At 38.1% G+C, this 24,750-nt stretch overlaps 1 long non-coding RNA gene across 5 annotated transcripts in view; it reads left to right on the plus strand.

Moving 5' to 3' along the window:
- LOC103092828 (uncharacterized) overlaps positions 1-24,750 on the plus strand; it is a 134,042-nt gene that overhangs the window by 168 nt on the left and 109,124 nt on the right. The window contains exons 1-2 of one of the 5 annotated variants that reach the window (XR_464433.2): positions 11-8,256; positions 9,665-9,847. The exons of 1 other annotated variant lie outside the window; for it this stretch is intronic. This is a non-coding gene — a long non-coding RNA (uncharacterized LOC103092828). Of the gene's footprint in view, positions 1-9; positions 9,848-24,750 lie in introns of those variants that run through there. 3 more of the 5 variants (XR_001628739.2, XR_008917713.1, XR_008917712.1) reach the window with 3 other exon arrangements.

Genomic DNA, 24,750 nt, shown 5'->3' on the forward strand with positions numbered 1-24,750 from the left:
GGGGGGGGGCTGTCTTTAGCAGATCCCGCGAGAGCAGGACCCAGCCCCCACCCACCCCCTACCCTTATCTTGGCCCAAGGGATCGAGGGGAGGTAGAAAGAGTCAAGAAGAAAGGTGTCTCATCTTTATGCTGCAAGTCCGTCATGAACCCTGGAGCGAAAGGACGGAGGGATGGGGAGCTTCATTTCGAGCCGGGCGGTAACGCAGGACGGAGGTTCGCTCTGCTTCCCTATGGAGCGGCTTGTCCCAATCTAAAGTTTGTGCTTTGCCTTCCCTGCTCCCGAAACCTCGAGATCTCTTGGGAAGCAGTTCACCGGCTGCAGATCGGCCCATAAAGGTTGATAGTGTGCCTGCTGTCTGCCAAGCACAAAGAACAGCCAGAGATGCTCCTGCTTCCCCAATCCCTGGGTAGGACTCTGCCCCCAGCAAAAAGCCGGCCGGCATTCGCAAAACTACATCCACGTTTTTTGGGAAGTTTCATGTTAGTTGTGGAAAGTCCTCACTTAGCTTCCGCAGTTTGAAATTCCCTTAGGATTTGTAATAATATTTGTGAGAAGACTAACTGACCTGGGTCAACTCGTGCAGCAAAGTTTCATTAACCTTTGTTGTATCCTGCACCCTTTTGGCACTGGTGAAGCCTTCTCAAATTTTTTTCAGGGCATAAAATAAAATACATAGTATTACAAGGGAAACCCTGATATTTGATCAGAGGCAGCTAGGTGGTACAGGATATGGAAGTGTTGGCTGTGGCTAGAATCTGGAATCAGAAAAGATCTGAGCTCTAGTATGGTTCTCTGTGGCCCTAGGGGAAGTCACTTAACCCTTTTTATATAGCTTCAACATTCCTATCTGTAAAATGAGGATAATTATAGCACCAATCTCGCCAGGAATTGTGGGGATTAAACGAGATGTTTGTAAAGCACTCTACAAACTTTAAAGTGTTATGTAAATGGTAAGCGCTGATGCATTTATCTATTACATATTGTTGACTGGGAAAAAAAAAATCAGATACTTCCCAGCTGTGTGACCCAGGGCAAGTCACTTGACCCCCATTGCCTAGTCCTTTCCACTCTTTGGCTTTGGAACCAATTCCAAGACAGAAGGTAAGGGTTTTGAAAAAAAAATTGATGCTAAAAGGATGGTCCCTGCCCAGGTGTGGGTCTTCTTGGGAAAGGGTCTAATGTTATTCCAATGTGGAGGACTACCTAAGACAAAAAGAATATTTAGCATTTGCTTAGTGTCACCTAACTGGGATTGCCATTTACTTTAGGGTCCATTATTCAGTCTGAGACTCCCTTCAGGGTGGATTCTCTGGGAAGGGGGGAACAAGTACAAGCTTTGGGGCATCCAGCTTACAAGCTAGTCCTAAAACGTGGGGTTCATCAGATCTTACTAGGCTACAAGTTTTCTAGATTCCATGTTGACAATATATAAAGTTCATGGATTGACCCCAAATTAAAATTCCTGTTAAAGATTCTTAATGATCTCTTCTCAATCATTATCCTCCTTGATCTTCTCTGCAACTTTTGACATTGTTAATCATCCTCTTCTCCTAGATACTATAGGTTTTCCTAACAGTTTCCAGTTTCCAGCTTCCTCAGGCTCTTTCTGGATTTTATCCATACCACTCTCACTTTCAGAGTCCTACAAGGCTCTGCCTTAGGTCCTCCTCTGTCCCCATGTTATCTCCTTTCATGATATTAACAACTAGCCCTAGTATAACTCATACCCACTTAGAAGATTCCAAGATCTATCCATCCCTAATCTGCCCAAGTTTCAATTCTTTACCAACTGTTTTTTGGACACTTTAAACATATTCAGAATCAACCCATTATATTTACTCCCAACCCCAACCAAACACAAATCCTACCCTCTTTCCAAAATTCCTATTATTGAATAAGGCACATAGTCATCTAAATTCACCTCTGGACTCCTCATTAGTGTTTGCCTCATCTATCAAATTTGTTGTCAAATTTTGTTTTTTCTAACTTCACATTTCTCTATTTTGGCTCATTCTCTCCCATTTCCCAACACTTCCACACTAGACTATTGCAATAATTTTCTCACTGAATCCCTGCTACAAGTCTCTTCCCTTTGCTAATCTATCCTCTACCCAGCTGCCAATTATCCTCCTAAAGCACAAGTCTGACCATATCAATCCCCACTCAATGAATTTTCCTATTAATTCTAGGATTGAATGTACACTCCTCTATTTGGCATTTAAAGCCCTTTACAACCCAATCCCAGTGTACTTTTCCAGTCTTATTACTCTGTATTTCCTGCTACATTCTCTACAATCCAACCACTCTGGATTTCCCCATGCCTTTTTTTACTGACTCTTCACTCTTGCAACTCTACCCCCTGAATACCTGGGCTTCCTTCCAGACAGCTCAAATACCAGCTTCTGAAGCAGGAGGCATTTTCCTAGCTTCTCTACCTCCATTCCCTTCCCTCTGAGATTCCCTTCTATTTATACTGTACAGGTTGTTCTGAAAGTCCTAGTGTAGTTTTAAGCTTCTGAATCTTAAACAGCAGTAAGACAAATGGGAAACCCTCTATATAGCTTACATATATAGTTATTTTCATGTTTTCTTTATGTAGACCTCTACTGGAGCCAACTCAAACTGAAGCAAATAGTTAAATTTTCACTGTGACCATTTTATGCCTCAGCAATTGGCAAATGTTGCAAATCAGGGCTTGATTTATTATTTTGTTAATTAGTTAGATTTAAGAAAGCAATGGAGAAAATTTATTAATACAGATTAAATTTATAAAGTTATTATAGGTACTTTTTAGTGCGGGAGAGGAGAACCAGTTGTCAAATGTTTACCAGGATATTGATAGTAAGCTCCATTCAAGTTAGGTCCATATTTTTGCCTTTGTATCCCAGCACGTGGCAGTTTCTGGCACATAGTAAGTATATAGTAAATGTTTGTTGGTTTCCTTGAAGTCTTGGATTAGACACATAATAGCTATGTGTCTCTGATCAAATCACTTTTCCTTAAAGTTATATAAAATGTGGATGACATGTGGCCTATTTTACTTAGAAGTTTGTTGTGAGGAAAGTGCTATGTTAAGCTTAAATGACTATTGTCAGGATGATATTAGAAAATAAGTATTGTTTTATTAGTTTAGGATAAAAAGTAGAGTGGCTGGCTTGATGCAAGAATTGAAGTTTGAAACAGAGCTGAGAGCATGTTAATTTCAATTGTTGACAGTTATAGGTTTTTCTGTGTCAATTACTCTCTCTGGCAGTTGGGAATTGATCTTTGGCAGTTGGCATAGACACACACTCAAAGTCTCTCTCTCAGGGCTGGAGGAGGTAGCATCTTTGTCTCTATGTCTGAGGGAAAGACCTGAAGGAGCTCAGTGTTTCCCTTTCCCAATTTGGGAAACACTATTGAATATCTATTATGGTTTTATAGATTGTTTAACTCTGAGAAGACCAAAGAAAAACATGGTCTTTGGTTTGGACTCTGAGGAGTCCTAACTTGATTCTTGTTGAGATTCAACCATCTAGCCTTTGCTATTTTATAATTTGAAGACAAAGTTAAGAATTATAAGAATAATAGTGGTAGTTTTATTTAGATAGTATAAATCTGGGTTAGTCAGATTAGGGAGGATTAGTGTAGCCTGTGAAACACAAGAGAAGAGGTTCCTTACAGAAGCGGGCAGTTTATTTGGGTGGATTTAGAATGCCTTAGAATTAGAAATCCTTGTTATCCTTATATATTTCAATAAATATTTTATTTTTATAATAAGAGACTCTTTAGCATCCTTGTGCCTTGCCCTGAAGGGAAGTCCAAATTTGAGCTTCACTTTATCACTGAAGATACTTTTGATTGCATCTATCAAAAGTATCAGAACAGTTTTTAACCTGTATTGGTGAGTTTTCCATCTATTTTTATAACTCACCAGTTATTATTTTTACACTATGGAAATGAATTGTTGCTTTTGTCATAGGACTGAATTTATTACACTTAAGATCTTTTTAAGCATATGTTAATATTGTTGATTTTTTGGCATTAGTCCTGTGATTGACTTCATTGATATAGGTATTTCCTTGTGAATAGTTTCCTCTTTCAATGTAGAAATAAACCACCTCTGCAACTTAATGATTTGAGCTTTGACTCCTTAGACCAGTTAAGTCTCAGGATGGTTTCAATAACTGAGGAAAATTAAGTTAATATGTGTGGAGGAAAGCCTTGAAAAACTAACATAGCCTTTGAGGGACACACTGTTCCTACTACCTTTCATACTACATTAACCCAACCAATCAATAGAAATTCACTAAGAATCTGTTGAGAGCAGTTAGGTGGCTCAGTGGATAGAGATCCAGGCCCCAAAACAGAAGGTACTGGACTCAAATCTGGCCTCAGATCCTTCCTAGCTGTGTGACACTAAAGAAAGCACTTAACCCCCATTGCCTAGCCTGTACCATTCTTCTGCCTTTGTTACAAGGGAATCACTTTAAAAGACTGATATATATTAATTTAAGGTCGCCAAGGAATCAGCTATGTAATTCCTAAATGAAAAACTCAAGTCAGCCGTCAGCCTTTTTTGGAGTTTAATTACAATAGGAGCAAGAAAGGAATTAGATATATATAGAGAGAGAGAAAGGGGAGAGAAGGGAATAGGGCTTAAATACCCCTTCTGTTTAGGCTGAACCAAAAGGCCCAAGCCCTTAGATAGCTGGGGCAAAGAAAAGAGATCAGTCCCTTTCACTCACGTGTCCAAAATGGAGAAACAGTCTCAGAGGCCCCCACCTTCAGCTTCCTTCAGAGCAAGCTTCCTCAGAGCCCAGGAACCACACCGACCAAAAACTCCATCCTCTCTCCCGAGTCTCCAGACCCTCCTATCTTTAAGGACACCATCCAAGTTGCCTCCCCTCAGTCCTCACATCTACCAATCACTCTTCATCAATTTCCTTGTCAATGGAGGCTCTCGCTTAACCCAGGACCGCCCAGAGGTTTCTGGCTTTTGCACATGTCTGTTGAAGGTCATATTTTTCAAATGATTAAATCTTTACTCCTTTGTTCCAGCCCTTTCTAAATCCTGTTAACTTGAGTATGGTAGAGATTGGAATAATTAAATTTTGATCTAGGCTGCAGCCCTTACTCAATCCTATTAGGACTGAATAGGGTGGAGTATCTCCATTGTATCAATTCTAAAATCAATCAAGACTCAAAGAAATTCCTGTTCTATGCTCAAGCATAGGTCAAAGTCCTTTCCATTGTTCAGCAAAGGGTTTCTGTCCTAAAGTAATCTTAAGAAGGGAAGAGAAGGAACCTCCCATGCCAATGGAGTTCCCATTCCAATAGACTATCAGTAAGAAATTTTCCAAGTATGAAATATCCCAATGGTGAAATTTCCAACATTTATAAGTCTAAGGAATTTTGAGGTTTACACCTTAGAACCAATACGTAGAATTGATTCTAAAATGGAAACTAAGGGTTTGAGAAAAAAAGAACCTAAGATATAACAAACTGGGAAAACAAAAAATAGCCTCTACTCTTAAAGACCTTATTTTTTTATGGGAGACAATATGTGTATATATAAGTATATAGTATACATAATAAATACAAAGTAATTTGGCTTTGGTAATGTAGAGGCAGGTAGGTGGTACAATGTTGAACCTTGAGTTAGGATCCTTTTGCTCTTCCTGCTAAAGCTGTGTGACCCTGGGCAAGTCACTTAACTTTCAAAGTCTATGAAGTAGGGATAATAATAACACCCATTTCCCAGGGTCAAGATAAAATGAGATAATATTTGTAAAACTTTATGTAACTTAAAGCACCATATACATACATTCATATGCATGAGAAGCCAACATTAGTGTCTAGAGCAGGGATGGTGAACCTTTTAGAGACCTTAGAGACCAAGTACCTAAACTTCAACCCTCTTGCATGTGAGTCTCCCCCTTACTCCAGACCGAGGAGGGAGGAAGCATTCCCGCTGGGCAGAGGGATAGGTGATATGAGAAATGTCCTCAGGCCTGTGGAGAGGGGGAGGGGCAGCCCCCTCCAGAACATATGCCATAGGTTCTCCAACATGGGTCTAGGGTATTTGAAAAAAATTTATAGAGATAATGGAGCTTGAGCTGAATTTGGAGGAAATCTAGGGAATCTAAGAGATGGTGGTAAAGAAGGACCACATTTCAGGTATGAGGGACAGCCACACCAAAGATGAGAAATAAGTGTTATAAGTGAAAAATAGTCTCAACCAATTTAATTGGACCATATAGTTTAGAAAGAATGACATGTAATAAGGCTGGAAAGGTAGTTTAGGGACAAATTGTGAAGGGCAAAAGGAATTTATATTTGATTCTAGAAATAATAGGGAACCAGTGGCACTTATTAAAGGAGTGATGTGATCAGACCTGTGCTTTGGGGAGTATTATTTTAGCAGTAGTGTAAAGGATACATTGGTAAGTCAGGAGGCTAAAATAGCAGGGAAACCACTTGCACTGGTTCTGGCTGTGTGAGTGGAAAGGAGACAGATAAGAGATGTGGAAATAAAATCAACTAGACATAGCAATAGATTAGATTAGGGTGGTGAGGGAGAGTGAGGACTCCAGGATGACACCAAGGTTTGGAACTGAGGCAGCTAGAAAGATTGCAGTACCCATATCAGAAATAGGGGAATTTGGACATGGGGTAGGTTTAGATGAAAAGAAAACAAGTTCTTTTGTGGACATTTTAAGTTTATGATGTCCCTAATTTGAAATGTTCATTGTCAATTGATGATATGATACTGAATCTTGGAAGAGTGTCTAGGGTTGAATATATAGATCTGAGATTCATGTACATAGAAATGATAATTAAGTCTAGAGAATTGAGGCATTATAGAGTTTATCTTACATTAGCCCTTTATTAATCCTGTGTGGTTGATAGTACGGGTACATTTATCAACCAATACAACAATATCGATGTTGTGGTTGTTAATACTTATTTTTCACACAATTTTACAAATGAAACAGCTTGACTAATGTCACAAAACTAGTTGTGTTCAAACTTAGGATTCAAAAGCAGATCCATTTATGTCTAGTTCTTTTTCCAATATATCTTCTTCCCTGGCACTTAGCCCAGGAGAGCCACCCTTTCCCCTATCCTCCTTCACAGGCCTATGGCTTGTTTAGTCATTTTCCAGTCGTGTCATTTTCATAACCATATTTGGAGTTTTCTTGACAAAGATTAGAGTGGTTTCTCATTTTCTTCTCTAGTTCATTTTACTAATAAGGAAACTGAGGCAAACAGGGTTAAGTGACTTTATCAGGGTCATACAGCTAATCAATGTCTGAGGCCCAATCTGAACTCAGAAGAGTCTTTTGTCTCAGTCCTAGAGCTCTATCCATTGTGCCACCTAGCCGCCCCAAAGACTACAGGATGCTTCATGAAATCTCGTCTCTATGAGGAAAGTCCTTCTATCCTCTCAGGCTAACTCAGAAACCATTCAGATGACCTTGTGACCTACAGGGAGAAGCACTGACCCTCCAGTGGGATGGCTTGAATGCTTGGATGAGATGGGTGTCATGAACTTTGTCCATTCTTAAGAAAGGGAGGACCACCAGGCTTTACTTTGCCCTGCCTCTGCCTTCTTAAGGACTTCTAGGCCTTACCTTTCATTCAAACTCTATGCCCTGGACCTTGCCACCTACCCCACATACATATACCCTTAGGACTTCTGGGCCTTTTCATCTGCCCTGTAATTTAAGTTTATGTGCCATCTCCCCCAATTAAAACATTAGTTCCTTTAGAACAACAGTATCTCACTTTTTCTATTTGTATCCCCAGCATTTCACATAATGCTTCCACACAGCACCTAATGAATGATTTTCCATTCATTCAGTATAATTAGTAATATATCTGTAGTAATTCAAATTCCTTGGAGACTGTATATTAATTTACACTTATTTATTAGTAAAAGTTAAAGAGAAAAAAGAGAAAATTAATACCGAACCACTCTAACTAAAGAAAGCCTACAAGCCATGCAGCACTGCCCGTTATAGCTCCCAGCTGAGGCTCAAATGGAGCTTCATACTCCAGAGAAAGAAACAAGTTGTATGTCCAACCAGTGAGAGAGTCATGAGTGAAAGAGTGAGCTGCTACCCCATCTTCTCTCTTATGAGGCCAATGACATCACTCCTTCTGAGACTCTTATTGGACAGTCGGGGTCTAAGTCCTGACTTCTAGACATGTCATCCACACAGGGACTAAGCATTCAGTCACAAGACTTGATGGCGTCCTTCCTAATGAGGTGAGTCTGCTACAATAGGGGATATCCTTTATACTTAATTCATACATAACACTTGTTAATCATTGAGTTGATTTGAGAAAGTGGCTTTTAAACCATAGCACATTTATGATGAAGTCATGAATTAAATCCATGAAATAAAAATTAAGAATGCTACCAAGTTTAGCATTTCTTGACTTGGATCAGAAGATCCTTATTCTGAATTAAATAAAGGATAGATATACATCCACGTAAATTATTTCAATTAACTCAATTTTTCAATAACTAATTCTATAATTTTACAACAATTAATAGTTTTAATAATTTCTACAATTTCAATAATTCAGTAATTTCAATAATTTTTCAATAATTTCAATTCAATAATTTTCAATATTTTTGTCAATTTCTTCCCTAGTACACCAAGCTGCTCTAGCATGAAACACAGTGGTTAATAGGGGCTTAATTAACATTTTCTTAAATTTCCTCATGGCAGAACCTCTGCGTGCTTATTTAGAGTACAAAAGCAACCAAGCAAAAGAGAATAAACACATATGTATGTCTGGTTTCTAAAGAAGCTCAAGATATAGATCCTTTGCAATAGGGCATTTCTTACTAGTTCCTTACACTTTGGCAAGCTGTTATAACAAATCTTCTGTTCCCTTCAACAGTTCTACTTCCTGCAATAACCTAACTCTTCAAAGTAGTCTGTTAGCAAATATTTGTAAAGCAGTAAAGTATCTAAATATAGCTGTTTGGGTTGTTGCAGGGCAGATTACCATTTGGTTCTACACCTTATTCATGTAACTTATATGGGGTATCCTATGAAAATGTAACCTTTGTTCAAATCCTGAGCATTTTATCCCAATAAAGAAGGTCTCTGGACTTCTTCCATCTTTAGATCCATGGTACTATAATCCTTTTTCCAGAAGAGTTTCCAATGAACAGAAACAAAATAGCTGATAAGTCTATCAAGCACAATCCCTAATACCAAAAGAGTTCTACTAGCCCATGTTTTTTTGTCAATATAACTGCTGTATTCTTTGTTGTTGTTAAACCCTCACCTTCCATCTTAGAATCAATGCTATGTGTTAATTCCATGGCAAAACAGCAGTAAAGTCTGGGCAATTGGGATTAAGTGATTTGCTCAGGGCCATACAGCTAGGAAATATTCTGGAGGTTACATTTGAACCCAGGACCACCTATCTTTAAGTCTGGCTCTCAATTCACTGACCCACCTAGCTCATGACCAAGCCCAGAAGATAAATTTCCCACAATTAAGTTGGAAAATGGAGTTTTTCTTCATCTGGGAGTTTATGCCCCACTTGTCATTATAAGTTTACTTCTAATGTCTTCATTTATATACCCTCAGTGCTTAGAATAGCTAGTGGTACATAACTAAATGCTTTCTCATTCCTTCATTTCATCCCACAAGGAATCTTTAAAGGACGGATTTAGAAATATCATGAATGCAGATTCATCTCACAACCAAAATCCATAACAAGAACCCTAGTGACAATGAAAGGCAGGAGGGAGCTTCCTCATTAGTATACCTTGTCCATTGAATGGTTTATACTCCGGCAATTACATCTCCACATCCATTCCCCTCCTTCCATTGGTGAGTTCCTGACTGGCAAGAAGCCTTTCTCAATCTTAATTCTATTATTGCCTCCCTCTATTAATTATTCCTATTTATTCTGTATACAGTGTGTTTGTACATTTTTTTTTGCACATTCTTTCCGCTTTTAGATTGCGAGCCCTTTCAGGACAGTGACTGCTTTGCCATTCTTGGTATATTATTCCCAGCCTTGGTACATAATAGACACTGAATTGATGTTTATTGACTGACAACCTCTAGTTGAGCAAATGCCAGAACCAATTTCAGTTCTCTTCAGCATCTACTCTTGACTTTCTGGACTTTTCTACCTCTGCCCCAGATGCCTCCTTACCCAGAAAAAGAGGACAATTAGCTTAGAGCAGATAGACAAATCACTGGTTCTGGAGCCAAGACACTAGTTGTGTGACCCTGGGGCAAGTCACTTAATTTCTGTCTTTCTTAATTTCCACAGTTATAAAATGAGTGTAATAATAGCACCTACCTCCTAGGGTTATTCTAAGAATCAAATGTGTAAAGAACTTCACACATCATTCTCAGAACATAGTAGATAATAAATGACTGCTTCCCCTCCATTCTTTGGGGAAATTTCTTTCCTGAACTCCCTTTGAGGAAACACCAGGGATAGTTTTAGCTCATTTCTCTATCAACTCTGCCCCTGAGCCTCTGAAGTTCCTCCTCTGTCCCCACATAGGTAACTTTTCCCTCCTCTCCCCTTTTCAGCTCCCTTTTAGTCTAAGCTCCTTAAGGGTAGAGCCTATCTTTTAAAAAATTGTATTTGTATTCCTGATGCTTGACACTGACAACATGGTTTTATGCGACTCCAAGTTTACCTTTGACTCATGGGAAATACTCAGACTGACCCTTTTCCCAGACTGAACTATTGCCATCAAGTACCCATAAAACACCTTGAATAGAAAATACATCGAGTCTTAAATCCCCTTTTTGGTTTCTTGGTTTCTCTTATTGTATTTGAGCCTCTCCCAGATACCTTAAACTACAACCTCTTTGTATAGAAGACCCCAAGTTTTTCAATTCCTTGGAAATTCCCATGATGGAGATTCCCATTCCTAGAACATTTTCCTGGGGGAAACATTGTTCCTAGGGTCTCCGGGTATTGGCATGGTATTGGTGTGGTGTGCACATGACTCTTCTTGGTGACCATCAGAACTCTCTTGTCCTGATTAAAGACGTGTTCTTTTTTAACTACTTTTGTGGTTCGTTGTTTTTCCAAGTTAAACAGGTTGTAATAGATACCCATCTCTATATGTATTACCTACTATTTCTTAAGTAAACTTAGTGCAATATTCTGTCTCTATACCCTTTGAATATAGGATTAGACTGAAGAACTGTCAAACCTGAAAAATGCAGGGTTTTTTGTGTGTCCAACAGAGCCATGCACACACACACCACACCAAGCTAAACTCTGAGACACTAGGAACAATATCTCAGGAAAACTTACCTAGAATGGGAATTTCCAAGGAACTGAAAAACTTGGGGTCTTATATACACTTTGGAGAATAAAGGAAATGAAGGACTTTTTTGTTGGCTGAGGTGGAGACACAGGAAAGAGGTTTCCAGCCAGGGGCTGGACTGCCTAGGAGAGGCCTAGATACAATGGGAAAAACTTATAAGATAAAAGGGTACTTAAAATTAAATTATAATTCTCCTTTCTAGGCTGAGATCCTTGGACACTGGAAGGTTTATTATTCAAGGAGGACAAACCTACTGATCCTATCATGGGAAATCAGGAGTGCCTGAGGGTGTCATAAAACAACTTGTCAGAACATTGTGAACAGATAAGCATGGCTAAACTGGCTAAACTCTTGAGCCCTTTCTAAGTCTAGATCTTGTCATCCTTTGATTACAAAACCAAAAATGAACATTCCTGTACACTTAAGGAGTTTAGATTTTATCAAGGGAGACAACATAAGCATATAGAAATATACACAAATAAATTCAAAATATTGGAATGAGAAGGGCAGGAAGGAGAAATCGAGGCAAAAGCAGATCAGAAAGCATCAGGAAAGGTTTCACATAGCTAAGCTTTGGAGAAACTAGGGATTCTAAACAGCAGGGAAAGGAGGTAGTGAATTTCAGTCATGTACTTTTAGAAAAGGGTCTTTTTTCAAGTCTAAAATTCTGGAAGAATGAATAGAAACAAGTCTTCTTAAGAAAAGACTTGAGATCCACCTGTATAATTTTATAGGAACATCAATTCAGAACTGAAAAGGATCTGAGAATCCTAGCTTTAGAGCTTTTATCTCTTTAATTTTATACGTGAGAAAACTGAGATCCAGAGACTTAAGTGATTTGTCATATAAATAATAAGTGACAAAACTGGGGTAGACTATTCCAAAGCCAATAGATTTCAACTCTCCTCCCTTCCCCATGCCTTCTGGCTTTAGTCCAATACAGAAAATCAAAAAGTTATAAAAATCAGTTTAGCTCAGTAGTCTACAAAGTGACCTGAATATTTAATTGGTTAGGTATATAATTGACATTAAATAGATAATTTCTAAGATATGAAATAAAGAACTTAAAATGATTTGTGCTCCAGAATGCAGTAGTATTTATAATTTAAAATTAAGATGAATGCAAATATTTAGCACCAGAGAAAAGTGTTTTTTTTTTAATTCATTTGATTTCATTTTATATGCAAACTTACAGATTTAAGACTAAATTTGAAATATGGATGAAGGACCAAATCTCAGGTTTGAAAAAAATAGGTGTACTAGAGTAGATTAGAATACTATTATTGTGTTAGAGTACACTGATAATAATACTGTGTAAAGCAGATTTTTCAAATAAAGTAATTTAAATTCTCATGTCATTATTTTAAGCATATGATCTATATTTTCACTATGCATTAAATAAAAATCAATCAGGAAAAAACTTAGATTTGTAGAAAAGACAGATTCATTTCAAAATCCTTATTGTATTTCAGGCAAATAAATTTCATTTTATATGGACTGCCGCATAAATAATTTAAAAAGAAAAGTAATTCAGCTGGTTAAGTTAAACAATAGTCCCCAGATACTTTATTAAACACAATTTTTGATTGATCTTGGGAACTGAGCCCTTAGTAAAAAGTACCAACTTAAATATAAATAGAATGGGTACTATTTATTGCTAAAACCACCAACCATTTGGCCAATTTACTATTTCATGAATATTCAATTACTAATAAAAGCAAATGGCACAAGATAAACACTTGTAACTTCTCACTTTAAGTGAGGAAACTCAATTTAGCTTCCTTTGTGTAAAAAGCCTTCAAAGCCCTAGAGGCAGCTTAGCGAAGGGGTGAGAAAGAATTGAAATGAGTAAGAATGGTACTTGAGAATCATTATTACACATGCTTCCCTTTGAAATCAATTAGTCTAGGGAAAGTGAGAAAATGGGGCCTAACTGTCCCTGTCATGTCATTTATATTAATATATTTTCATATGAAATAAGGAAAGTTTTGTTGTGGTTACTTTGTAGTTTAAGCATTACTAAAGGTCATCATATTTTAATTCCCTGCTAATTTTATTCACTTTGCTGGCTCCTGGAGACTGCTAAGTATTAGATGTAGGTATAATGATTAAAAAATAAATGCAAAAGCAAAATCTTACTAATAAAATATAAATGATTGTAAAAAGAATCTTGTCTTCATAGTGAGGTTGAAGATATCCTGTTGCCATCATGGGAATTCTCAGTGTTTCCCTTTCCTCCTTTAATTTCTAACTATCTCTGCTGTACTAGAGGTTTTCTGGCACCAGACAAACAAAAAAGTAGGACAGCCAACTTTGACAAAGTTCATTAATATTTAGAGGAAGAGAAATCTGATCATTATCTGTTGGAACTGGATTCACATTCATGTTTAGAATAGTTTCTGGTACTAAGGTTCCTTTAAAAAATATGTAAAATTTAAGGCACCCCAATGTGCTTTTTTAAGCTACAAACTTTTTTTTCCCTTATGTTTATTATTCACTTGTCAATATTTCTTTGCTGTGGCTTTATTTGTTTTTATTATGTCTTTAGCTTGAAATTACCAAGTCAATATTCTTTTCAAACATTAATTTGCTTCTCTTTTCCCTTTGGCCTTTTTCTGTCTCTCCTTTTAACATTTAACTACTCTTTATCTAAATGGTTCAATGGTGATATTTCATGCAAAAAAAAAAACCTTGGCAAAACAAAACATACAGATCACTGTATTGCAGAGTTAAATGGGACTTCAAATTATGATTAGGATGTATTTTAATTTTTTTGGTTTCCTTTTGGATTGTATATTTGCAATTCTTTTTCCCTGGACCTGGTAACTTTAGATAAATTATACTACTTATTTCAATTGCTTTCCTTATCTATCCCACTTTACTTTTTAAAGGGGATTGTATAGTATAGCTGAACTGAAAATTAACAAATAACTCTCAGAACAAAGAGATGTTGCAGTTCAGACCTAGCCTCAGGTTTCTTCTAAGAATTCAAGAATTCGTTATGGTCATGTGTAGGGGACAGTTTGTGATATAGAAAAAGTCACTTATTTGAAAAGTAAGCTTGAGGAATGTTTTAAATCATTATTCATGAGTAATTATTCAATTCTGTAGAGATGTACTTCACTTATAAAATGGAAGAGGGCAGAGAGAATGGTCCTTTTCTAATCATTTCACTTCACTTGATTATATTGCCAAAAGAATATGAGTACCTGGTTCAGAGTTCAGTGGGGGAAGACTAAAAGTCAGAACTCTATTAATTTCTAGTTCTCTTTGTTTATTCTAGGCCTGACAGGTTCTAATACTTTTATTATCAGATAATATCATATTCATAGGATTATTGATCTGGAGCTAGAAGGGACTTCTTTGAAGATCATCTAGTTCAATTCTTTAATTTTATAGATAAGCAACTGAGTCTCAGAGAAATTAAGTGACAATGCCTGAGGTCACACAGCTACTATATGTCTGACATGGGATTTGAACTCGTTTTCCTGACTCCCAACTTTTTTTATCCTCTTTTGGGGTTTTCTTGGAAAAGATACTGAAATGCCATTTCTTTCTCTAGCCCATTTTTATAGATGAGGAAACTGAGTCAAACAGAGTTAAGTGGCTTGCTCATAGTCACACAGTTTAGTAAGTATCTGAGGCCAGATTTGAATTTAGGAAGACAGTCTTCTTGATTCCAAGGCTATGACTCTTATCCACTTGGAATACAGTGTTGGGCCTGGAGTTCAAATTTGCCTTCAGTTTCCCCATCTGTAAAATGAGATGAAGAAGGAAGTGGCAAACTATTTCACTATCTTTGCCAAGAAAACCCCAAATCGGCCCACAAAGAGTTGGATATGACAGAACAACTTCCTGATTCCAGCTCTAGTACTCTACTTCATCATATGTCTCACATACTTAGTGACCATATATTGCTCTTGGCTCCAAGACCATAATCCATGCTTGTGATGATATTATCTTAAATTATTCCCTTTACTGACTCCTACTAGATTTTGGGGACAAAGACCTCAAAAGACCGAATGGCCTGAATTGACCATGAATAGGTTTCACTTTTGCCCTGAAGAATTGAATTTGTAAGAAGGTACTTAAACTCAATACCTCTCAGATCACTTTAGACTGGATTAGCTAATGCAATCTAATCTTAAATACCTTTTTGGTTTTCTTAAATTTCTCTGGTTGTATCTAGGCACTCCTAGGCACCCTAGCCTCTGGCTGGCCTCTGCCCCAAACCTTTAAGTAACCACTTAGTAGTCCTTCCTTTTGTTAACCTTGAAAAACACAGAACTAGTAAAGTAGAAAACGGAGAGAGAAAAAACAAATCTTTAATGAAGAGATAGGTTCATTTATCACCTCTATTATAGAGCCACCAAGTGCCAGAAACTACAGTCAACACCTTGGGGCCCTGGGGACACATCCCTGAGAGAATGCACTGTGCTAGAGGATTCTCCAAAGAATAACAGAACTTGGGAAATTTATATACCATTTGGGGAACTAAGGACCTGGAAGTGTGATTGATTGGCATTATCATAGCTACAAGGAAATGAGAAGTCCAAGAAGGGATTATCAGGGAGAGGTTGATACTTGACAATGGATAGAAAAGGAAAAGATCCAGCCCAGGGCTGGGATACCTGGGCAAGGACTTTGACACAATGGGAGAAACTACCAAGACAAAAGGTACTTAACATTTGATTTAGGTCTACCTTAGGGTCTCTTGTTCTGTCTGAAATGGGTGAGTCTGGGACCTCCCTTGGGGTGAGTTCTCAGGGGACAGGGGCAAACTTGGGGTCTCCAGATTTCAAGCTGACACTTTCCTAAAGAATATATAGGATCCCCAGTTCTGTAATTCAGTGGAAATTCCCAGTAATTATATTAATCAGTCTTAACACTGACTTTTTAAAGAGAAAGTATTAAACTTATTTTAATTCATCCAAAATAATGAACTCAAAAATATTCCCTATGGAGATGGAAGGGGAAATTTTAGATCTCTGTTACTTGTCACCTGGCAATAACTGATGCAATATTGATAAGGTAGTGCAGATTCCTCAGATAAATGATGCTATAAAATTACTCATTGTTGTTAGATGACAAGAGAGGAGACTGGCTTTTAGTCTAGATCTCATAGGATATCATCACTTTGGCAGATTAATGTTAAGTCTTGGATCTTCAAGTTTTTTATGTTCAGAAATTTGATTTATCATGTGTTGGGGGTGTTTAGGATTTGGAAAATTGGTTCACCCTCAGCAAATTTAGGAGAGTGATTTAAAAATCAAAATAGCACTCTCAACCTGTAAAAACACAGAATCACCTGTCAACTAGAGAAAACACAGAACTATTAAATAGTCAAAATCACTCTTTAATCAAGGGCTAAAGAGGTTCAGTGCTAAAAGACCTCAGCGCTAATAGGCCACAACAACAGAGCTGCTTACTCCCAGCGACTGCACAGAGTTTGGATTAAACTCTGGTCACTGACCCCTGGGAGTGCCACTGACTCAGGATGGACTCTGAGGAACAAATATATACCTCTATACCATTTGGGGAGTCCAGGGACAGGGAAAGATAGATGATTGACATCACTATAGCTACAAAGAAAATGGGAGTGTTCAAACTACACAGACAGGATACAATCAAGCTTGGGAAAGGAATTATAGCTAGAGATTAGGGTGTAAGAGAAGAGGCTAGATACTAAAGGACAGTTCCTGCTCTGGTGTGGATCTTCTTGGGAAAAGTTCTGATACTATAGGGGAGACTACCTAAAACAAAGAGGGTCCTTAGCATATGCTTAGTCTCACCCAACCAGGATTGTCTCCCACTCAGTCTGAAACTGCTAGATTGGGATTCCCTTCAGGGTAGATTCCCATGGGAAGAAGGAACAAGTACATGTTTTGGGGGTCTCAAATCTACAAGCTAGTCCTGAAATTTGAGGTTCATCAGATCTTACTAGGTTGGGATTCCTAGATTCCATATTGACACACAAAAGCAGTTATAAAGAACACATCTTTGATCAGGACAAGAGAGACAGAGCTCTTATGGACATCACACAGAGTAACACATACACTAAACAGAGCCAGGATCTGAGATTCTAGGAGCAAGGTCTCCCTTTTCTGTCTAACTAAAGAACTTGGGGTTATATTTATACCCTGATGAGTGTGACCAAATAGAAACAATGAGAGATTGGGGAAAGGGTATCTAGAAGAGGCCTAAACACAATATTAGAAATTAGAAAAGGGGAATTAAGACTTGACTACCTCCATGACTTGTATCTGCTGTGTTCAACAAAGGTCCATATAGGAGTTTCTTGAAGGAAAGTTCCCTTGGGAAAAGGGTAAATTGAGGGTTTCATAAACAAGGTTGTCACCACATTATGAAAACAGGAGACAACCCTTTTCAGGGGCTAGATTGCTTCTACCTTCCATTTGGAGGAAGCTGAATTAGTGATCATAATGTCTTTGGTGAGCATGGATTCAAAGAAGGGAATTTGTTTTGTTTTTAATGTTAGCACTTGGAGAATTACCATCGTGGCATTATAGGTTGTATCTCTTTTGCAGATTAGAATATTCACATCTAAGGTTTTGTTGGCAAAGATACTGGAGTGGTTTACCATTCCCTCCTCCAATGTATTAAAACAGAGGTTAAATCACTTGTCCAGAGTCCCACAGCTAGTAAATGTCTGAGGCTATATTTGAACACAGGACTTCCTGACTGTGAAGGATAATTTTAGCGTTTTGACCTAAACTATATACATTATTGGTCGCCATGGATATCCCAAATAAAAAAAAAATACCCAAGTCAGCTGGAAGTTTATGGTGTTTTAATTAATATAGTAGAAAGAAATTAAGAAGAAGGGAGAAGGAAAATGTGTAGGATTTCTCCCATCTGGCTTGTGCCAGGGGGAAGTTTAGAGACTTTAGGAAGGTAAGGTTTTGGAGAGTAAAAGAGGATGGAATAAGCCTAAACTCCAAGAGGGCTCAGCCAAGATGCCTGAACCTGAATTAGCTCAAGGGCAAACTCACTGCCAAAACCCAGACAACTAGCTGCCACCATGCCAAGATGTCGGAATGCTTAGCACGCTGCCAGCCAGAGCCACCTCTCTGGGGAAAAGGGCCAAAGAGAGGAAGTGGTGTACCCTATATAAATGGTTTTACATCACTTTCCTGCATCTCATCTGTACCAATGTTAGCTTAGCTTGACTTAGGACAGCCCGGGGGTCTGTCAGCTGTTTCTGCACATGTCTGTTGAAGGCCATCTTCTTAGATACTTAATCCTTGAGTATGGGCTCAGACATTCCTGACCTTGTTAAACTAAGTAGGGTGGAGCAATGTAGAGTTCCCAAGACCTGATTCTGTTAGACCAAGTATCTCCATTGCTACAAATCAGGAAATAGCTAAACCAAATCTTCTAATATGGTCTGAGTAGGGTGAAGTAGTTTTAAAATTCACATGACTCCAGACCTAGTGCTCTATCTACTGAATCACTTACCTGCCTCCCAGATACAATGATTTTATTTAGACAGTGCTAAATAAACCCCAATGAATTATTTATAAAATCTTTTTAAATATTTTATTTTCTCAATTATATGTAATAACAATTTTCAATACATGTTTTCTGAAATTATAAGATCCCTTCCGCCTAGTGATAGTAATGTCAATATGGAATCTAGAAAACGCAAACTTGTAGCCTAGTAAGATCTGATGAACCCCAGCTTTTAGGACTAGCTTGTAAATTGGCCAAGCCCAAGCCAAGTGACTCTTTAGCACAGTAGGCAGCCTCCTATACTGAAGGTCCTGAGTTATATCCTTAAAATGAGGGTGTGATACAGTGGGAGAGGCTTCTGGAGACAAGTATGCTTGGGCTTGGCCCCACATGACTGCAATTATCTTTACCTTAGGGTCCATTATTCTGTTTGAAACTGCTAGCCTGAGACTCCTTTCAGGGTGGATTCTCATGGGAACAGGGAACAAGTACAAGCTTTAGGTTCTCCAACTTACAAGCTATTCATAAAACTTAGGGTTCATCAGATCATACTAGGCTACAAGTTTGAGGTTTCTAGATTCCATGTTGACAGTAAATAATTTGATCTGGGTTTCATGTGTATTATCATGCAAAATATATTTCTATATTAGTCCTTGTAAGAGAATGCCCATATAAAATCAAAACCTCAGATAAACTAAAGTGAAAAATAATGTGCTTTGCTCTGCATTCTGATTCCAGTGGTTCTTTCCATGGAGGTGGGTAGCATTCTTTGTCCTGTCAACCTGGAAAAACACAGAACCACTAAAATACTTAAAAAGAATGAGAGCTAGGCCTAGAGACAGGAGGTCCTAGGTTCAATCTGTCCTTATACACTTCCTAGCCATGTGACCCTGGGCAAGTCACTTAACCCCCATTGCCTAGCCCTTACGGCTCTTCTGCCTTGGAACCAGTACTCAGTATTGATGCTAAGATGAAGGTAAGGGTTTTTAAAAAAAGAAAAGAAAAAAGAGCATGCCTTTAATTAATTAATTAATTAATTTTATTAGCTATTAAATTGTTATTAGTATTAATAATAAAATAAATACATAAAATAAATTTAAAATTAAAATAAATTTAAAATATTTATTAAATTAATTAATTTAATTAAGGGGGACAGAGCTCTCATGGCCACCACACCAAGCTAGACTCTGAGACTTTAAGAATAATGTCTCTGGGAAAATGTACCACAAATAGGAATGTCCATCTTGGGAATTTCTAAGTTATATCCATAAAAGCTATCAAGCTCTATTATTCTTTCCTAAACTCTTCTGACATCACATTGAGAAATTATTATATTCTGAATACATATTAAACCTATCAGTTATGCAACTTTAGAAAAGTACTCTGTAAATTTTGTTGTAAATCTCCATATTAATAAAAATCATATTAAACCTCATAACAAAATGAAATACCATTGAATTAAAACTTTCCTATTCTAGTTAGATATGAGGACTAGTTTTTCCCTTATCTAATCTTTCTAGTTCTCAGATTGAAGTAACTGCCAAACTTAAAGAGACCTTTCTCAGGGTTGGTACTACTAGAACTCCCAGGGGAATTTAAAAAATGCCAAGTTCTATATCAATATCTGGTTCAGAGAAAAATCTAAAGGGTAATGAAAAGGAGAGCAAAAGGCATACTTAGCCCAGGTCAGTAATTTTCTGAGACTTGATGAAGTACTTTCGGTCTGACTATAAGGTTCCTTGTATATGTATCTTCTATGGACTCCTTCAGGTTCCAGCTGTAGGGTAATCTTGTTTGTGTTTAAGCTCCCTAGGAAATGACTGAGATAATAGGATTCTGAATGAATTCCCTGCAATAGAACAAAAAGATCAATAAGAAATCTATCAAATTTAGCCTTAATAAATTTTAATAAGTCTTCCACAATTGAAAATTGAGATGGTAGGTGACATGGGCATTGTACCCCCAGAAAATCAGGCAAACTATTATCAGTGAAATTCCTTTGCTCCCTTACATCCTCGTGACTCCTAGCCTAAAACTTCCAATGGCCCCTATAGGACCCTGAGATGATTGTCCTCCTTTGATCCTCCTTTAGATTTAAGATGGACAGAGAGATACACATCCAGGCTACACCTCGATTCTATCAGGCTACATCTCAGACATCTGTCTGATCCCTAAAACCAAAGAATCTTTTATGAGGGTCATTCCCTATGTCTCCAGGCAGATCCCAGTCAAATAGCCAAACCCCTAACTCAATTCCTGAGGGTTTACCACACTAGAGCCACGTCCACACCATGACAGAGAATCTGTTGTAAAGAGTATAAAATCCCCAGAACTGATGTCATCTGGGGGACAGCTTTTCCATCCATGCTGTCTTCCCATGGGGATAGCCTTTTCCATTCATGCTGTCCTCCCAAGGAGCAGCCTTCCTTCTTGCTGTACCTGTACCATCCTTCTGACCATTCTCAACATTACTCTCTAAATTAATAAATTTCTCTTTTTATTTTTAAGCTAAGTTTTGGAATCTTGCATTCTTGCAAAAGGTATCTTTCCCAAACCCCAGGAGTGCACCTCTTCACCCCCACAACAGTAGGTACAGGATGTCACTGGGGAATTCCAGGTGGGAAAATCCTTTAACAACAGACTGCAGTGGCTTCATCCATCAGAGAAAAATAATACCCCAAAGGTAGAAGCCAAATAAAATCAATCTTTCGGAGTTAAAGGGTAAAAAGATAATGGCAATCCACCAAAAAAAAGGCAGGCATTAGAGTTTAATAATCTTAAAAACACAAAGTTTTTCCTTGTAATGGTTGCACTCTGGAAAAACTACATTAAAAACTCCAAAGATTAGGCTGCAATGGGTGGCCTTTTCTTCTCAGAAAAGCAGAATCCATAAGCATTCCCACAAAACACAAAGACTTACCAGGATTATTAAGGAAAAGCTTAATATTACTTTTAAATTGTCAACTTGAAATCTTGAGACTCCAAGTTTGGCCTCTGTCCCATGAGAGTTTGCCTCAAGGGAGGTCTCAGACTTATGTAATATAGATAATCTGTGTGGAACTATTTCTGGTTGTAATAACTGGAATAACTCTGGCTGCTGGAGAACTACTAGGGGAACCTGAGGGATGCCTATTTGTTATGGAGATAGAAGTATTTCTGAGAGATAGATGGAGAGATGCTGCTTGTGGGGTGCTCTGGGATTTGCCTATTGATCACTAATAGCTAATAAATCAAGATATTTCCTACCCTCTTCCTCCCTCAATGCCACCCTTCACCATCCAGCTTCCCCACACTTTCCTGCCCCTTTTCCCCTCCCCCTTTTGGTCAGCCACCTTTCTATGTAACTCAAAGGTGAACTGTGAGGTTTAGAGAGGATGCTTTTGTTCTCTTTCTCAGGTAAGGAAAGATAGGACAGGATGAAAATTGAGGTAAGGGAGATGAGGTTGTCCCTAATCTACAAGGAAGGGTTATGAGGGTTTGGGGAAATGTCAGTCTTGTCACAGCTGTGACACAGAGACAGCCAGAGAGATGGAGGACAACTGTTAAATCTTCTTTCTTCTTCAGTCAGATAATCTCTGCTTGAGTAATTCAAGTTCAGACTTTGTCAAAAACCACAAAGGTCTCTCTGCCTAGATCAGAAAAAGCCAGTCTCTATTGGTCAGGAACCCAGAGAAGAGGATTCTCCCTTGGTCAGTAACCCCAGAGAGTCAGTTCCTCCCTTCTGGCCAGGCTCCCAACTGCCTCTCCTTGGAACATTCTGTTTGGAATCTTCCCCTTGATTGACAGATCAGATCCTTCACCTTGGTCTGCATGCCTGGCTTGTCCTGCAAATACTCCCTTTCTTCATGCCTCTTCCACAGTTAGACATTTCAAACTGAACAATAGACCTTAAAGTAATTGATGATCAGTTTAGGTGGAGCTAGCAGATCTAACCAAATGCTAAGTACCCTTTTATTCTTAGAAGTTTCCCCCATTATATCAGAGATCCATTCCCAAGAAGACCAACACCTGGGCAGGAACTATCCTTTTAGTATCTATTGTAATTAGGCCATTCCCTGGTACCCCAGCCTCTGGACTATGGTCCCTTTTCCAAACCTGTTTGTATCCTGTCAGTGAAGTTTGGGCTTCTCATTTCCTTGTAACCATGGTAATTTCAATCACTCATATTTCATGTCCTTGGTGTCCCCAAAGATATAAAAGTTCCCTAAATTCTATTGTTCTTCAGAGGATGATCTAGCATGGTTATCCTCTCAGAGATAGTTGCCAGAGTATAAGACTGTGTGGTGGCTAAATATTGAATCACAGCATTCAAATCAAGAGTTAGTACCTAAAATAAAAATGTATCTCAGAAATATATAGGCAAAACCTAAAACAAATTCAGAATTTTTAAGTTCTCAAGCTTCGTTGAAAAGCTTTTTCAAAAAATTTATAACCATTATCAAAAAAACCCTAAAGTTATAGCATTTCATGCCATGATGAGCTTTTTCCCCTTTTTATTGGTCCAAAGCAGTTACCAAAACTTAGATTAAACACATTGGGCTTAAAAACCTAGACTTCAATCACTTTAGCAGATAGCTCAAGCAGCAATAATTTCCAATCTCAGTGGAACCTCCAAATATGTCAACCTGGAAAAGCAGAGAGCCACTAAAGTACTTAAAAAAAGAACAAGTCTTTAATCAGGACAAAGGATATACAGAGCTTTCATGGCCACCACACAGAATCATGTGCACAAAAGCCAATACCACTACACCAAGCTAGGTTCTGAGGCTCTGGGATTACTGTGTCTGGGAAAATGCACCATAAATGGGAATGCGCATCATGGAATTTCCATTGAACTAAACAACTTGGGGTCTTATATACACTTTGGGAAATTTAAAGAGAGAAATAACTGACCAGTTACATAGGGGCTTGTGAAAGAAGCTGTAGCCAGAGGCTTGGGTGTCTGAGAGAGGCCCAAATACAGTAAGAGAAACCAAGAAATAAAAAATAATACTAAAGACTTAAGTATCTTTGTCACTCCTATTCAGGTTGTTTAATGGGTGCTTGATGGCTCATTTTTAGTCTGAGACAAGGGTCAGTTTGGAAGTTCCTTGAAGGCAAGTTCCCATGGAATGAAGGTAAATTTGGGGATTTCATAAAACAACCTATGTCTGTCTTAAGTCTTTCAGGATTATCCTGTATCATTGTATTGTGGAAAATAAAAATTGTATTGTGAAAAGTCTTTCAAAGTCGATTGTCATACACTATTGCTGTTTGCGTATTGTAACCGTGAAAATGTGGGTTCAAGACTATGAATTGCCCAAACTGTAAAGATAATTTTTAGCGTCTTGATTTTATATAAAAAATAAGTGGTCTCCATGGGAAAAATTCCCAAATATGAAATACATGAGTTAGCTGGGTTTTATGGAGATTTTAATTAATATAAATGAAGGAATTAAGAAAAGGGAAAGAGACAGAGTAAGAGGAAATAGTAGGAAAAGGCTAGGGCTTAGGCCAATGGCCTAGGCCTTTCTCTTTAAGAGAGAAACTAAGTCAGTCTTTAATCACTCACCACAAGATCTTTCCAAGCAAAACTCTAGTGTTCAGAGACCCAGCAACCTCCTCTGATTCCTGACCTGCAATTTCGGCTACCAAAGCTGAACTAAATTGTACTAACTTCCAACTGGTTCAGACAGCTCCTTTTAAAAAGAAATTTCTCTTGTGTCACCTCCCCTAAATTTTCACGGCTACCAATCACAGTAGATGCTTTTCCTAGGACAGCCCATTCTTAGTTTTTAGTTCTCACCCTCTGGGTAGATTATATCTTCTGAGTACTTCACACCTCTTTGTTAAGCTTGCCCCATGCAAGTTGCCTGATCTTTTAGTGATTAATTTGACCTTCATAGGTACTTAGCACCCTTTTGTGTTAGATCTAAAAATAGATCTAGCTTAAGGGCTTTTGCCTTACTGTAAGTATGA

Source organism: Monodelphis domestica, chromosome 3 (genome assembly GCF_027887165.1).
Source record: "Monodelphis domestica isolate mMonDom1 chromosome 3, mMonDom1.pri, whole genome shotgun sequence".
Classification (NCBI taxonomy): domain Eukaryota; kingdom Metazoa; phylum Chordata; class Mammalia; order Didelphimorphia; family Didelphidae; genus Monodelphis; species Monodelphis domestica.